General features: G+C 35.3%; 1 pseudogene; it reads left to right on the forward strand.

The window, feature by feature from the left end:
• Nucleotides 1–213: 213 nt before the first annotated feature.
• Nucleotides 214–8,926, forward strand: LOC115844644 (RNA-binding protein EWS pseudogene; annotated as a pseudogene).
• Nucleotides 8,927–15,595: the final 6,669 nt, after the last annotated feature.

Below are 15,595 nucleotides of genomic sequence, written 5' to 3' on the forward strand. Positions count from 1 at the left end.
CAATCCCACTCCTGTGCATATATCGAGAGAAAATCATAATTCAAAAAGATACATGCACCTTATGCTCATTGAAGCACTATTTTCAATAGCCAGAACATGGGAGCAACATAAACATCCATCAACAGAAGAAAGGATAATGAAAAGGTGGTACGTATATACAACTGAATATTACTCAACCATAAAAAAGAATTAAAGAATGCCTTTTGCAGCAACATGGATGGACCTAGAGATTGTTATACTGAATCAAGTAAGTTGGATAAAGAAAGACAAATATCATACAATATGCTTATATGTGGAATCTAAAGAAAAACATAGAAATGAACTTATCTACAAAACAGAAATAGAGTAATCATAATAAATTATGGTTACCAGGGCATAAGAGGAGGAGAGGGATTAATGGGGAGATTGGGATTGACATATACACACTACTATATATAAAATAGACAACTAATAAGGACTTACAGTATAGCACAGGGAACTCTACTCAGTACTCTGCAATGGCCTATATGGGAAAAGAATCTAAAAAAGAGTGGATATATGTATATGTATAACTGATTCACTTTGCTGTACACTGGAAACTAACACAACATTGTAAATCAACTATATTCCACTAAAAGTTTTGGAAAAAAATTACATAAATGTTCATAGCAGCATTTCTAACAATGGCCAAAAAGTTGAACCAATGCATTAACTAATTTACAGATAAACAACATGTAGTATATACATACAAATGACTATCATTTGGCCATAAAAGAAATAAAGTAGTGATATATGCCAAAACATGGATAAACCTTTAAAACATTATACTAGGTGAAATAAGCCAGTCACTAAAGACCACGTATTCTATGTCATTTGTATGAAATGTCCAGAATAAGCAAATGTATAAAGAGAACATGTATTAGTAGTTGCCTGTGCCTGGAGGATTTGGGCAAGAAATGGGGAGAGAAAGCTAATGGCTATCAGGTTTCTTTTTAATGTTTATTAAAATTTCCTAAAATTGGTTAGGATGCTGCTTGCAGAACTCTGAACATACTAAAAAACATTGAATTATATACTTGAAATGAGTTAATTTTATGTCATATAAATTATATCTCAATAAAGTTGTTTTTAAAAAATGACATTGGTCCAGCAACCTCAATTTCTTCTATTTTCCCAGTAAAATACACATGAACACAGAGAAAAGTATAAAAACAATAAATGAAGGCCAAACAGTTGCCAAAAATTAAGGAACAATAGCTAGTAATTGAAATTGGAGAGGTATTATATTTAAAAAAAATACACAGTTGCTCAGCCAAGTATAAAATAGCAGAAGTGGCTCACCACTGCCTTCCCTCCCATAAATAGGTAGACATACCCTTCATCTTTTTTCAATTATTTGAACAACTGGTTGAAAATGTAATTTTGGGTAAGCTTTGAAACTGAGTAACTATCCTGCCCTATAGATATTTGATTTACTAATCATTTTTTAGTCTTTCATCAATATTTTTCTTTTTACTTTCATTAGGAGACAGAGACTGAGAAAACAAGCCAGGATGGATTTAGAGAGGAAGTTTTGGTGGATAATTATAACTTGGGAGCTGTAAAAATCATTCTTAAGAGCAGGAGGTTTGGGTTTCCCTGGTGGCACAGCGGTTGAGAGTCCGCCTGCCAATGCAGGGGACACGGGTTTGTACCCCGGTCCGGGAGGATCCCACATGCTGCAGAGAGGCTGGGCCCGTGGGCCATAGCCATTGGGCCTGCGTGTCTGGAGCCTGTGCTCCACAACGGGAGAGGCCACAGCAGTGAGAGGCCCATGTACCACAAAAAAAAAAAAAAAAAGAGTAGGAGGTTAGAGTCTCATTATTTCTCATGAGTTGCATCTATTTAGGATAAAAGAAGTTCAGAAAATGAGACTAGAAAGTGTAAAATCTCAGATCACATGGATTAAATTTTGCTAGATATGAAAATTGGACTAGGAGCTTTGCAAATGAAACTGCCATCCTGCTGTGAATATGAAAAAATAATTCAGAAAGCATCCACATTGCCAAAGAGTGGAGTCAAAATCTATGCTTTAGTCAAATGGACAAATTCAATTTCTTATTAACAAAGAAAACTCTAGGGTCATCTCAGTTCTCACAGTTAAATGTTACACTCTTGTGAGATTAAAAAATAGATATAAATACTAGAACAGTTGACTATCTCAGAGAGCCTCTGTTCCGTTTAATAACATTTAAAGAAAATAATAACCAGTTTACAAGAAACAGAGGAATATAAGTTTAAACTTTGCTCCCCAGTGGTTTATCTCCTCCAATTCTTTTCTTTTTAAGTAGCATTCAGCAATATACTAATTTAAAGACCACATTAGTTAATATAAGGGACAATAATGTCATATATTCTTAAATTATTGTTTTTAGTCACTTTTGATTGGAAAAATCAGTAAAGTTATGTATTACTATAACTGGAAGTAATTTTAGTGTTTTTGTGGCTAAAGTACCCATTGACAGAAAATTAACTGTGTAAATTATACTTAGTAATGTCAAGTATACAAAAAATACTTGTATAAATGTCAAATAACACAGGCTAAGAAAGATGGTTTAAATCCCAATACGGTATTTTTCTACATCTACTCTCACTTAAATTAAGATTGGGTAAGATTGGTACTTGGCCCATAGTAGTGCTCAATAAATACATGTTGAATATTGAAAACATTTGAAATGTTCTAGGGGATATTGCTTATTTTAAGAATTATTTGGTAAATCTCTTTAAGTAAAAATTAGTGGTAACACTCTAATGCTTTTTCCTTATAAATTCAACAATATCATTTGAGTTTTCTTTCAATGTGGTACACATTGTAGTACATGTTGTTTATTCTCTACATGTTGAATGTAAACAGAAAACAAAACAAAACAAAATCCATATGCATGCTACTTCACTCATGTGTTCGAGAATCATTTACCAGAGACATGTTCTCTTTCTAACATAACTAGTTACACAAGCAGTAGTAGTACAGACAGCCATTCCTTAGGACTTATGCAGTCCTATTGGGGCACTGCCTTAGCTTAGTCAGGTGCAGATTCTTCTGTTGTCGTATAGAAAGCTTAGCCTGATGTCTGTATGTTTCTGGGCAATAAAAGTGCTCATTTAAATGTGTGGCCAGTAGACAGCTCTAGAAACAGAGGAGACTAAATCCAGCTCTAGGCTCAGAGCCCACTCTGAAAATCAGATAACCAGTGAATGTGTCCTGGCAGTCCTTTCAATAACTTTAGCTGCTCCTTCAGGATAAGGATAATATTTTTCAAACATATGTTTACTGGCCTTCAAGGGCAGTTCCCTCTACATTTCCAAGAAATATCATGCTTTCACTTGAGCTAAAGAAAAGCCTATATACTGTGGCTAAAACTTATGCAACATTTCTAATATTCTGGACATTGTTCTAAGCAATTTTTAAATATTAGCTCAGTTAATTTTCACAACAACACTGTGAGTAAGTGCTATTATTAATGTTACTCTCATCTTAGGGATGAAAAAAAGCAGAGCATAGAGAGGCATAACTTTTTGCATTTGAATCCAGAACTTCTGGGTTGTAGCCTCCATGTGATAAACTACCTTGTTTTCCTGTTGTAGCCTTACCTGTCTACCAATCTTGCATGCAAAGTGGTGGTGGAAGTGCACTGAAGTGCCGATAGACGGCAAGCCAGATTGAAGTTCAACAAGTATCCTTCTGCAACAGTTTGACCTGGCACACCAAAAATAAATTGTGGGAGGATGTGCATTTTAGCCAGTTCTTTCTGACTTTTCCTAGTTGCAGAAACAAAAAGCAATATTGCTTTTTTTTTTTCTATAAGTTGAGAAAACAAGGGGAAAATCTATATCTCATATCTCATTTTGGCACGCTTTTTAATATTTTCTACTTACTCCAAAATTAAAAAAACATAAAAATGTAGAAGTCATTTGTCAGGTGATTATAGTAATGCAGCTTTTCCTTTATTTTTATTCTTCTCTTGTTTGTCTTCAAAATCTAATTTTTTATGACGTTGACAACCCCCCAACTCTCTTTCTTTCTCCAAAATGAAGATTTTCTAGCACTTTCAAGTGTCTTTTGTATAGATATTTTAAATATTTTCAAAATAATATTTTGAATTATATATTTTAAAAGTCTGGAACTCAATGAAAAAACTCTTTAGAGCTCACATTTGTAGTTTATGTGTGAGAGAAATGTGTAAACATATTTAGTATACAAGTTTAATTATGTGAATAATTCTGACCCAGTATTTAGGGTGCCTGGAATAAATAATGCTGAAGTCCCAATATAAATAAGAAAACTAAAAATATTGGAGTTAAATATGTTTAAAACATCAGATTTATTTCCTATACCTGATCTATCCTGATAATATATAACTAGAATATGTGATAAAGAAGTACATAGTTTGGATTTAGGTTGGATCTTAATCTCCTTTGTTTCTGATATATCTTGTCTTACCAGGATATAACGGTAAACTTGATTCCAAGAAGTGGCAAAAGTATGAGAAATTTAAAAATTCATTATATTTTTTTTAGTATGCAACTGATTAACCAAATATCCTAGTAGCCACCATCAGACCAATACATAAGAACCAACGATTTTAGTTACCATTTAGGGAGACCCATCTCAAATAGCATTTCCAAACTCAGAATCTTAGAGTAGAGAAGCAACCCTAAAGTTCTATGAAACAATCTTACCTCAAAGACTAGGCAAGGGATGTATTCTCTATAGTGTTGAAGAGTTCATCTTAAGCATACCTGATCCTGCAGAGATAATTGGAGTATTCTAGAAACCTGTTGGTAAAGGTTGAGGGAATCCCATAGCTCTACAGACTCCTTTAGCATTTCCAGGACCTCATTTCCTCCCATGATTTATGAGAACAATATCCTTTTGAAAAGCAGAAGTCCTGGCTGTATACTCTGGAATGCAATGTCATTTCAGGTTTCAATGCTATTGTCTAGAAAATGCATGGAAGCAACTGAAACTCTTTTCCTAAATAGTTTGTTACATGCTGCATGTAGTTATAGATAATTATTTGTCTCTGACCAGAAAATAGTAAATAGAATCTAATAAAGAAGTGTGGTCAAAATTTCCAATATTATATAGAAAGGGATAAAGTTTGATATAAGTAAGGTACCAGGTGATTTCCATTATATAGAAGCAAAAAGTAAAAAACAAAACTAATTTTTTTTAAGTCAAGGTGATCTTTATTAGCTATGCTACTTAACACTTCTGGTTCTTAGCCCCTTCATTTGTTAAATGGGGATATAATGCTTATCATATGGGATATGTGGGAACAGAACAAAAAAAATCTGTACAACATCTGTCAAATAGTATAGTCCAATAAAAATAATTTCCAATATTGTTATATCATCTGGTTATTATATCTACTGCTCTGTGAAGTTAGTACAACAGATTGTTTGAATGTAATATTTAAGCATAACATACATAATTTTCACACACTAAACAATTTACCCAGGATAAGAAACAGAACAGTTCTATCATCCTGGAAATGTCCCCCACCCATGTCCTCTTCTAATCATAAATTACATCCTCCACAAGGGTACCCCCATCATGATTTCTAATATAGTGATGAGTTTTGCCTGTTTTTGAACTTGATAATTACTTTCTAAATCCTTAAATCTGTCAGTATGTTACATCACCAATTGGACTTTACACATGTGTCTAATTTAAGAACTTTAAGATGGATGGAGTTAGTGAGCTAGGTTATTCAGATGGGCCCAATTGATCACATGGGTCTTTAAAAGCAGAGAAACTTTTCTGGCTACAGTGGGTGAAAGAAAGAGAGAAGGAGAAAGAGACAGACAGAGAGAAAGAAAATCAGAGAGATAGAGAAAAGGAGAGACAGAGACAAAGAGGGACAGAGATACAGGCAAAGAGAGGCAGAGAGATGACAGAAAGGCACAAAGAGAGAGAGACAGGCCTAGAGAGAAAGAGAGAGAGAGAGAGAGAGAGAGAGAAATAATGAAGGAAGAAGGGTGAGAGAATCCAACATTCCTGGCGTTAATAATGGAGGGCTTGGCCATGACTCGAGGAATGCAGGACTCTTCTAGAAGTTGGGAATGGCTTCAGAACAGACTCTAACCTAGAAAGTGCTGAAAGGAACATAAGACACCTCTATTTTAGCTCACTGAGACCTGATGAGGCTTTTTATTTAAAGAATCGTAAGATAACAAATTTGTGTTGTTTTAAGACACTAAGTTTAAGGTAGTTTATTACAGCAGCAATAGGATACAATACAGGTATATTCCTAGGGCTGGAATTGCTGAGACATACGGTAAACTTACACTCGATTGGAAACTGTCAAACATCTTCCTATGTGGTTTTATCAGTTTATACTTCTACTAAGAGTACATGAGAATTCTAGTTCCTCCACATCTTCCTCAACATTTGGAATTTTCTTTTGTCATTTCCACTCTTCTAGTAAAATTATATGTACTGTGATTCTATTTTGCATTTCTCCAATAATAAGTGAAGTCAAATACTTTTCATGTTTATGGGGCAAGTGGACATCCTATCTTGTGATGTGACTGGCAAGTCTCTCACCTATTTTTAAATGTCTTTGCCTTACCTAATTCTGAGAGATTTTAAAAAATATTTAAGGTATGAGTCATTTTTCAGACATAGTATCACCAATATCTTCACATGTTCTTCTAGTTTGTCCATCCATCTTCCACTGTATTACTGGTTGATGAAGACAAAACAAAAGATTTATATGTTCTTAACCTCTTTATGTACTGTTTAAGGGAGCTTTTCCTATTCCAAGATCATAAAGATTTTCTCCTACGATTTTTTTGTAAATCCTTTAGTTTTTGCCTTTTATATTTAGACATGCAATCTGTCCTTAAGACAAAAGCTTTAAATCTCCTGTTAAAAATGAGAAAGGCTTTGCTCTGCTTTTTGACTTCATACTTCCAGATACTCTTACTTCTAGCCAGTGGTCAAGCAGATCTGTGTCCTTGGAATTTTGGGTAGGAACATATGGATAATTAAAAAATTCATTCCCATTCTCTAAGAATAAAATTCTATCACATGTTCTTCTTTAACTGGGTCAGGAGGAATTTTTTAGTACTCAAAAAAAGTTGTGTTAGTAAGATAAAGTGTGATTGTAATACATTTGATTAAATCAAAAGAGCATATGTACAATATCCTAGGAGAAAATAATAGAAGTGGTTGCAATCACAAAGAGCTACATTATTGTTTCTTAAATGCATGTTAGAAGACTGCATTACAATGCAAGATCAAGTTTGATTTTTATCTAATGAACCTGAGCTTTCTGCCAGTATGAGTCATATCAGCAGTACACCTGAATGAACAATGTATGACCACATCAGTTTCTGATAGATTAGTAGGCAATGGGGATACTCAGGCTTGATTAAGCTGGGTGATTGCAAATTCATGTTCTTGATATCTTAAACTCTATTTCTTATAGGAAAATCACTGTACTTAAGAAAAGAATGAGATAGTATTTTAATTAAGTGCTCAAAACAGCTAATTTACAGCTAAAGCTTAATATATTTCATGGAGATTTTTGCTTATATATTTACTTCTCAATAATACCCCCAAAGCAATGTGTTTCAAAGTGGTTACTTAGTGCAGGTAAAGCACAGTAATTCATATCTTAAAAAGTAAAAACATAATACTGTTCAAGATCTATTTTAGCCTAAAGACGTGGTGAACCTTTAGATATTTATCCTAGTCTGGACAACTATTTTGATTTTTCACTATGATTTTTGTTGAGATTTTTCAGTTGTTGTAACCACAGAACACTGATAATTCTTTGAAACCTAAATCCAGGAGAGAACCAGAGCATGAGTGGCCCTGATAACCAAGGCAGTGGAAGAGGAGGATTTGATCCTGGAAGCATGAACACAGGTGGATGGGGAAGAGGACATGGTGGAATGGGCACTGAAGAGCCAGGTGGCTTCAATAAGCCTGATGGACCCATAGATGAAGGACCAGATCTTGATTTAGGCCCACCTGCAGATCCAGATGAAGACTCTGATGACAGTGCAATTTATGTGCAGGAATTAAATGACAGTGTGACTCTAGATGATCTGGCAGACTTCTTTAAGGAGTGTGGAGTTGTTAAGGTGAACAAGAGGACTGGACAACCCATGATTCATATATACTTGGACAAGGAAACAGGAAAGGCCAAAGGTGATGCTACAGTGTCCTATGAAGACCCATCAACTGCCAATACTGCTCTCGAGTGGTTTGATGGGAAGGATTTTTCAAGGGAGCAAACTTAAAATTTCTCTGGCTTGGAAGAAGCCTCCAATGAACAGCATGCAGGGAGGAATGCAGCCACCCCGTGAGGGCAGAGGGATGGCGCCACATCTCCGAGGAGGTCCAAGGGACCCGGGAGGTCCTAGAGGACCCATGGGTTACATGGGAGGCTGAGGAGGAGACAGAGAAGGCTTCCCACCAAGAGAGCCCTGCAGTTCCCAAGGGAACCTGTCTGGAGGAAGAAAGGTCCAGCACCAAGCTGCAGACTGGCAGTGCCCCAATCAGGGGTGTGTAAAGCAGAACTTCACCTGTAGAACAGAGTGCAACCAGTGTAAGACCCCAAAGCCTGAAGGCTTTCTCCCACCACCTTTCCCACCCCCGGGCAGTGACCATGGCAGAGGTGGCCCTGGTAGCATGCTGAGAGCACGAGGTGGCCTCATGGACCATAGTGGTTCTAGTGGAATGTTCAGAGGTGGCTGTGGTGGAGACAGAGGTGGCTTCTGTGATGGCCAGGGCATGGACAAAGGGTGGCTTTTGTGGAGGAAGACAAGGTGGCCTAGGGGACACCCTGGACCTTTGATGGAACAGATGGGAGGAATAAGAGGCAGGAGTGAAGAACATGGGAAAATGGATAAAAGTGAGCATCATCAGGAATGCAGAGACTGACCCTACTAGATGCAGAGACCCCACGGAGCTGCATTGACTACCAGATTTATTTACTTTTTATACTTTCTTTCTTTCTTTCTTTATTGGAGTATAGTTGCTTTACAATGTTGTATTATTTTCTGTTGTACAACAAAGTGAATCAGCTATATATATACATATATCCCCTACCTCTTGGACGTCCCTAATGCCCCCCTATCCCATCCATCTAGGTCACCACAGAGCACCAAGATGAGCTCCCTGCACAAATGTTTAAATTTATAATTCCATATTTATAATGTTGGTCACACATTATGATTATTCCTTGTCTGTTCTTTAGTATTTTCACCATTTGTGAAGAAACAAACAACATAAATGGTAGTGTGCCAAGTTTTTTTTTTCCTTCTTTGAAAGGTGGTTGTTTAAGACCAAACAATGGGAACCCCTTACAAATGTGCTCAGTGTCATTGTGGAGAACAAAGAAGGCCTCTAACTGTAACAATGTTCATGGTTGTAATTATTTTAAATAAAATTTCAAATGTTTATAAACAAACAGAAACAAAACAAAACAAGAAATTTGTAGTTGTGCTCAATCATAGTTTCATAGAGGCCTGGAGCTCAAGCTCAGAAACTCTGATTCAATCCTGGGTAAAGCCTGGGTACCATTGTTTTTAAAAAGACACCCAGGTGATTCTAATGTGCAGTAGGCATGAAAATCATTACTGTCTAAGGGCAGTGCTTCTCAAGTTGTCAAGCACATGCAAGTCATCTAGATCTCTCCTTAAAATGCAAATTTGAACTTAGGCTGTCTAGAGGAGGGCCTGACACTTTTTATTTACAACAAAATTTCAAGTAATACTGCTGCTGAGGGTAGCCAATCATTCTGGTTTATCTAGCCTATGGGGCTTTAAATATCAAACTAAGATTATCCTGATAAACTGGGATAGTTGGTATGATTAGTTGTATTGGATGGTCAAAAAATTTCTTTTGGGTTTTTCTGTAAGATGGCTCTAGTAGCACTTAGCTGTCTTTAACTTCATTTGAAATAATTTTGTTAGAATTTATGTGACAGCTGTCATATCAGCGAGCATTTAAAAAAAAGGCTTATCAAGGTTGGTGAATTTTTGTGTAGCCATTTTAATACTGAAGATGGAAGAAAAAGCAACATTTTTGGCATATTATGCTTTATTATTTCAAGAAAGGTAAAAACGCAACCAAAACACAAAAATATATTTGTGCAGTGTATGGAGAAGGTGCTGTGACTGATCAAACATTTCAAAAGCAATTTGTGAAGTTTCCTGCTGAAGATTTCTCGCTAACAATGCTCCACCATCAGGTAGACCAGTTGAAGTTGATAGCGATCAAATTGAGACATTAATTGAGAACAATCAGTGTTATACCACGTGGGATATAGCCCACATACTCAGAAGATCCAAATGAAGCATTGAAAATCATTTACTCTACCTTGGTTATGTTCCTCACTTTGATGTTTGGGTTCCACATAAGCTAAGTGAAAAAAGCCTTCTTGACCGTGTTTTCACATGTGATTCTCTATTTAAACGTAATGAAAACGTCCAATTTTTAAAGCAAATTGTGAGAGGCAGTTAAAAGTGGATATTGTACAGTAATGTGGGATGGAAGAGATTGTGGAGCAAGCAAAATGAACCACCAGTAACCACACCAAAGGCCGGTCTTTATCCAAAGAAGGTGATGTTGTGCATATGGTGGGACTGGAAGGGAGTCCCCTATTATGAGCTCATTCTGGAAGACTAAACGATTAATTCCAACAAATACTGCTCCCAGTTAGACCAACTAAAAGCAGCACTCGACAGAAAGTATCCGGAATTAGTCAATAGAAAACGCGTCTTCCACCAGGATAACACAAGACCGAATGTTTCTTTGATGACCGGGCAAAAACTGTTACAGCTTGTCTGGGAAGTTCTGATTCATCTGCTGTATTCACCAGACATTTCACCCTTGGATTTCCATTTATTTAGGTCTTTACAAAATTCTCTTAATGGAAAAAATTTCAATTCCCTGGAAAACTGTAAAAGGCACCTGGAACAGTTCTTTGCTCAAAAAGATAAAAAGTTTTAGGAAGGTGGAATTATGAAGTTGCCTGAAAAATGGCAGAGGGTAGTGGAACAAAAGGGTGAATACGTTGTTCAATAAAGTTCTTGGTGAAAATGAAAAAATGTGTCTTTTACTTTTACTTAAAAACAGAAGGCACTTTTTGCTCAACCCAATAGGTCCATTAACTACCTTGTATAAAGTAAGACCCTAAAGCAAAGTTTTTCAAACTATAGTGTGCTTCAGAATCACCTGAAAGTCTTATTAAAACTCAGATTGCTGCTACCTACACCCAAAACTGTTCCTTCTGTAGGTCTGGGAGTAGGTTCTGAGATTTTTACATTTAATAAAAGTACCTAGATGATGCCAATACTTCTAGTCTGAGGACCACATGAAACAGTCATAATTTCAATTTGCCTGCAAATTAAAATAGCCTGGAGAGTCTTAAAACTACTGATGCCCGGGCCTTGTCCCCAGAGAGTGTTTTGGGGACCAGGCTTGGATTTTAAAAAAACACCCTAAGTGATTTTAATGTTCAGTCAAGACTGAGATTCATGGTGAATACATATATAACAATTATCTGCAATTCAGATATAAATTTATTTTTGTGTATTTGCTGTTAATGTTTATTCATGTCACACTCTGTTCTATGAACACAATATCATGAATGATTGAGCAAAGACAAAACTCTGAATACATATCAGGTTGTTTATTTTCCGGGATGTTCTTATTTAAGGAAAAAAAAGATGTGAATAAGATTCATAACTTTCCCTCTTGCGAGTAGATTGTACCCCTGTCATACTTTTAGTCACAAATCTTTGAAGGCAAGTAGGACCAGGACTGCGCTCTTGGAACAAAGCTTACCCTATCTCTTTGGCTCACTTTTCCTTGCTTCTCCCCTTTTCTTCTCTCCCCTTTTCTTCTTTACCTCTCTCTCTCTCCTTCTTTCTCTCTTTTGTAGACTGGGCTTGTCACAGCTACAACCACCACCACCTCTACAACAAAACAGCAGGCATATAAAACCCATTTCCCTAATCTGGTTTCTTTTTCCCTGAGAGAAAATCTATTAACATTGTTTAACTTTGTCTTGTGATATTTACTGTCATAGTTCTCAGTAATAACTCATACTGCTATTTGAGAATTGGCACAATTTATTGAATTTTTATATGGTTGATAAGAATTTAATTTTTTACATGCTACCCACAAAGGAATCATTACCTTCCTTACATCCTTTCAGTTTATTTATGTAAAACTTTTTTGATTAAACCAATATTTAATATATGTTGTTATGAGTATATAATTATTCACAGTTGAACCGTAATTCATATCTACTCATATTTCTGTAAAATTTTTTCTCTGGTGTTCATAATTGTGTCTTTTTGTTTTTTTGCTTGCTTATTTTTCTACATAGCCATAACTATCTCATCACCAAACACTCCTATGTAAGTGTAAATATCCACTCATCATATTTGTACAGAGCAGCTATCTTAAAAGTTTCACTTTTCTTGTTTTCTTCACTTTCTTTTCATGAATGCTTCTTTTAATGATACTTTGTCCTTTGTTCCAATCTCTACTGAGTCCTGTCAGCCTTCAGCCCTTGTTTTGTTGAAGCATATACTTGAGTAGCTTTCTGGGAAAATGTGTGAGATATAAATTTCTTTTGGATGTTGTTTGTGTGAAAAAGTTAAGTTTACTTGATTATAGGGAATAAGATTCTAGGTTGAAAATAACTTTCATATTTTTGAAGGAAAATTCTAAATTTTACTAAATTCTGACCATCAGCATTCCTTTTGAAAAATGTACTGTTGTGCTATGCCTTAAGCTTTGTGTAAGATTTTTTTTTTGTGATACTTTAAAAAATACTTTTAATCTAGTGTTTTGAAATTTCCTCATGAGGTACTTCGGTGTTACTCATTTTACCTATAATATGCTAGGCACTCTGTGGAGGCTTTCAATCAGGAAACATAAGCCCCTCATTTGTGAGAAGTTTTCTTATCCTTACTTCTTTTTGTTTATTTATTTATTTTTGCTGAACTATTGGCCCCTGTGGTCTGAGTCTACTGAGTCTCTTTCTTATATTTTTACTCAGTTTTTTTTCAATTAATTCTATTTTACTTTCATGGAGAGTAACTCAAATTTATGTTCTATTCCTTATGGTAAAATTCCTATTTCTACTATCATATTTTCAAGAGATTATTTTTCAAATTCTTTGAATAGTCCTTCTTATAATCTCCTGTCCTTCTCCATAAATACAATATTTTTTCATATCTCTTTTAAGAAATTAATTATAGTTTCTTGTCATTTTTCTCATAATATCTATGACATCATAGTTTATAGTTTCTAACTTCCTATTATTTTTAATTTTGTCTGTTTCACTTTTAAGGTCTTTCTGTCCAAATGTCTGATTATTCTCTTGGAAGTGGGGCTTCAAAAATTTTATTGGAAGCCTTTTGTGAATTGTGAAGGGAGATGGATAAAAATGTTGACTGTTGGGATTCCTTGTAGGGTAATTAGACCTAGCTATTTTGTTGGAAGACTTCCAAATCAGGGTTAGTGGGTATTATGTATTAGGCTAATACATGTGCTCCAGAGAGGAATCATCTAGTCTCTTGGTCTAGGGGGAACTTTTAGCTGCCAAATTTATGTGAATCACACAGGCCAAATGAATATAAGTTTCCCAATTCATTGTACAAATATTTTTACTTTATCTCATTTCTCAGGTATATTACTACTACTCTCAGTTGTGCCTAGTATCTCTGAGTACAGAGCACCTCTAATTCAACCTCTCCAAAGTTTAAACTACAATCTTCTGCTGGGTTTAAGGAAAGTCTGAGGACTGAAAAATCTTTATACAACAAACAAATAAGTAAAGAAAAAAAAAAAAAAACTTCAGCCAGTCCTCATTTATCTTGCCTAAATCCATACCTTTCTCTACTGAGATATTCACTGGCTCTCCTTTCTAAGCTTTTCTAAAACTGTGAAGCATGAATCAGTTAGCTTCTTCTTGGCTTCTTCTCAGTCAGTTTAAAGTTTCACTTTCCTTTGTCAACTTGGGTGTCACTTCCTATTTAATTTTCACCTTCCAAAATTGTATGTATAGACATCTTTTGCTCTGCTATATTTCACATTCTCTTTATTCCTTTGATTTTTGTTATTTTAAAAGTATTATCATGTTAGTGTAGTTTTTGGAAAGGAGTTGAGGTACAATATGTCTCAATCTGCCACATTTAATAAGATAAACGGCACTTCTCTAATTTTTCCCTTGCACAGGGTGGTGGTAAGACAGGACTTACCATCTTTTCCTGCTTGGAAAAAGTTGCCTCATTGACCATCCTCCCTTAGTAAGAAAAGGTGAGACAAGAATGAGGTTTAACTAACCTGAGCAAAAGATGTCCTTCCTGGTACACACATTTCTAATTTAGCATGCTTCCACATTAAAGTTCCAACTAGTAATCAAATATTTGCCCTCTGGGTTATATAATTTCCCTGGAATATGAGAAATAGGTAAAATAATTGTTAACAACATTGGGCATTCCTCAGTTCCCTGTCCAAATATTATATTTACTCTCTCTCTTTATATATATATATCATATATATAAATATACATATATATCTATCTATATGTATATATATCAACATATGTAAATGTGTATAAATATATTGTATCTATGTATATTGTACACACAAATAAAATTTTTAAAATATATCTTTCAAGAAGAATATACTACCAAGTATTAATAGTGCATGACTAGATTATAGGAATTTGGATGTATTCTTTGTTTATATTTTTCAAGTCATCTGCCAAAGAATATGTATCACATATTTAATAAGGAAAAAAAGTTATAAAGAAATTATAACCCAGAATTTCCAACTTTAGTGATTATAATAATTAGTTATTTCCTGAGAAATTAACAGAAATTAAGAGAAGATGACCATGAGTGAAGCAGGAACTGAGAATAAAGTTCCCACCAGGCTTTAAGATCAATTACTAACTTCCAAACTGGTGCCTGGGAAAACCTGGTTTAAATCATCCTGCTGATAAACTTGGAGTTTCCCTGAACTTTTCTTTTCTTCCAGAAAACTTGAGGAGATATTAGGGACAGAAAACTTTGTGGCAATGTTGATTTCCAATATGGATGGCCTCTTGCTCTGATCTCATGCAACCACTCGACCTTAACTTGCCTTTGTGTTTTAACACAAAAGAAACATCTTCTTCTGAGGATCTTGTGTAGATTTTTCCCAATGTATCTCATTAGTCTGGGCAGGAAAATGTAGACTAGAGGAGATTGTCATGTATATTGTTCATTATACTTGCTCTGTCAAATTGTTTTTTTAATATTCCACTCAGCCCAGAAATGAGTTTAACGGTTTTCTGTAGCACAGTAATTTCCAGAATGCGTGTGTGAGATCACTGAGCTGTTGTGTTTCTCATCAGAGTAAAAGGAATTTTATTAATCTTTTCATTGTCTCTCCTTGCAAACAGCAGAATGACTGATTGTTTGGCATATGCTCAAGTACCACATGGTGCTGAACAGATGGAGACTGTTCAGACAGAAGCTGAGTCAGGCAAAGATGTTCTCCCAAATTTTGTGTTTGTGAAGAGAAACAAAGAGATGGGGCTACTTTTTCTTC

This window comes from Globicephala melas, chromosome 8 (assembly GCF_963455315.2).
Source record: "Globicephala melas chromosome 8, mGloMel1.2, whole genome shotgun sequence".
In the NCBI taxonomy this organism is placed as follows: domain Eukaryota; kingdom Metazoa; phylum Chordata; class Mammalia; order Artiodactyla; family Delphinidae; genus Globicephala; species Globicephala melas.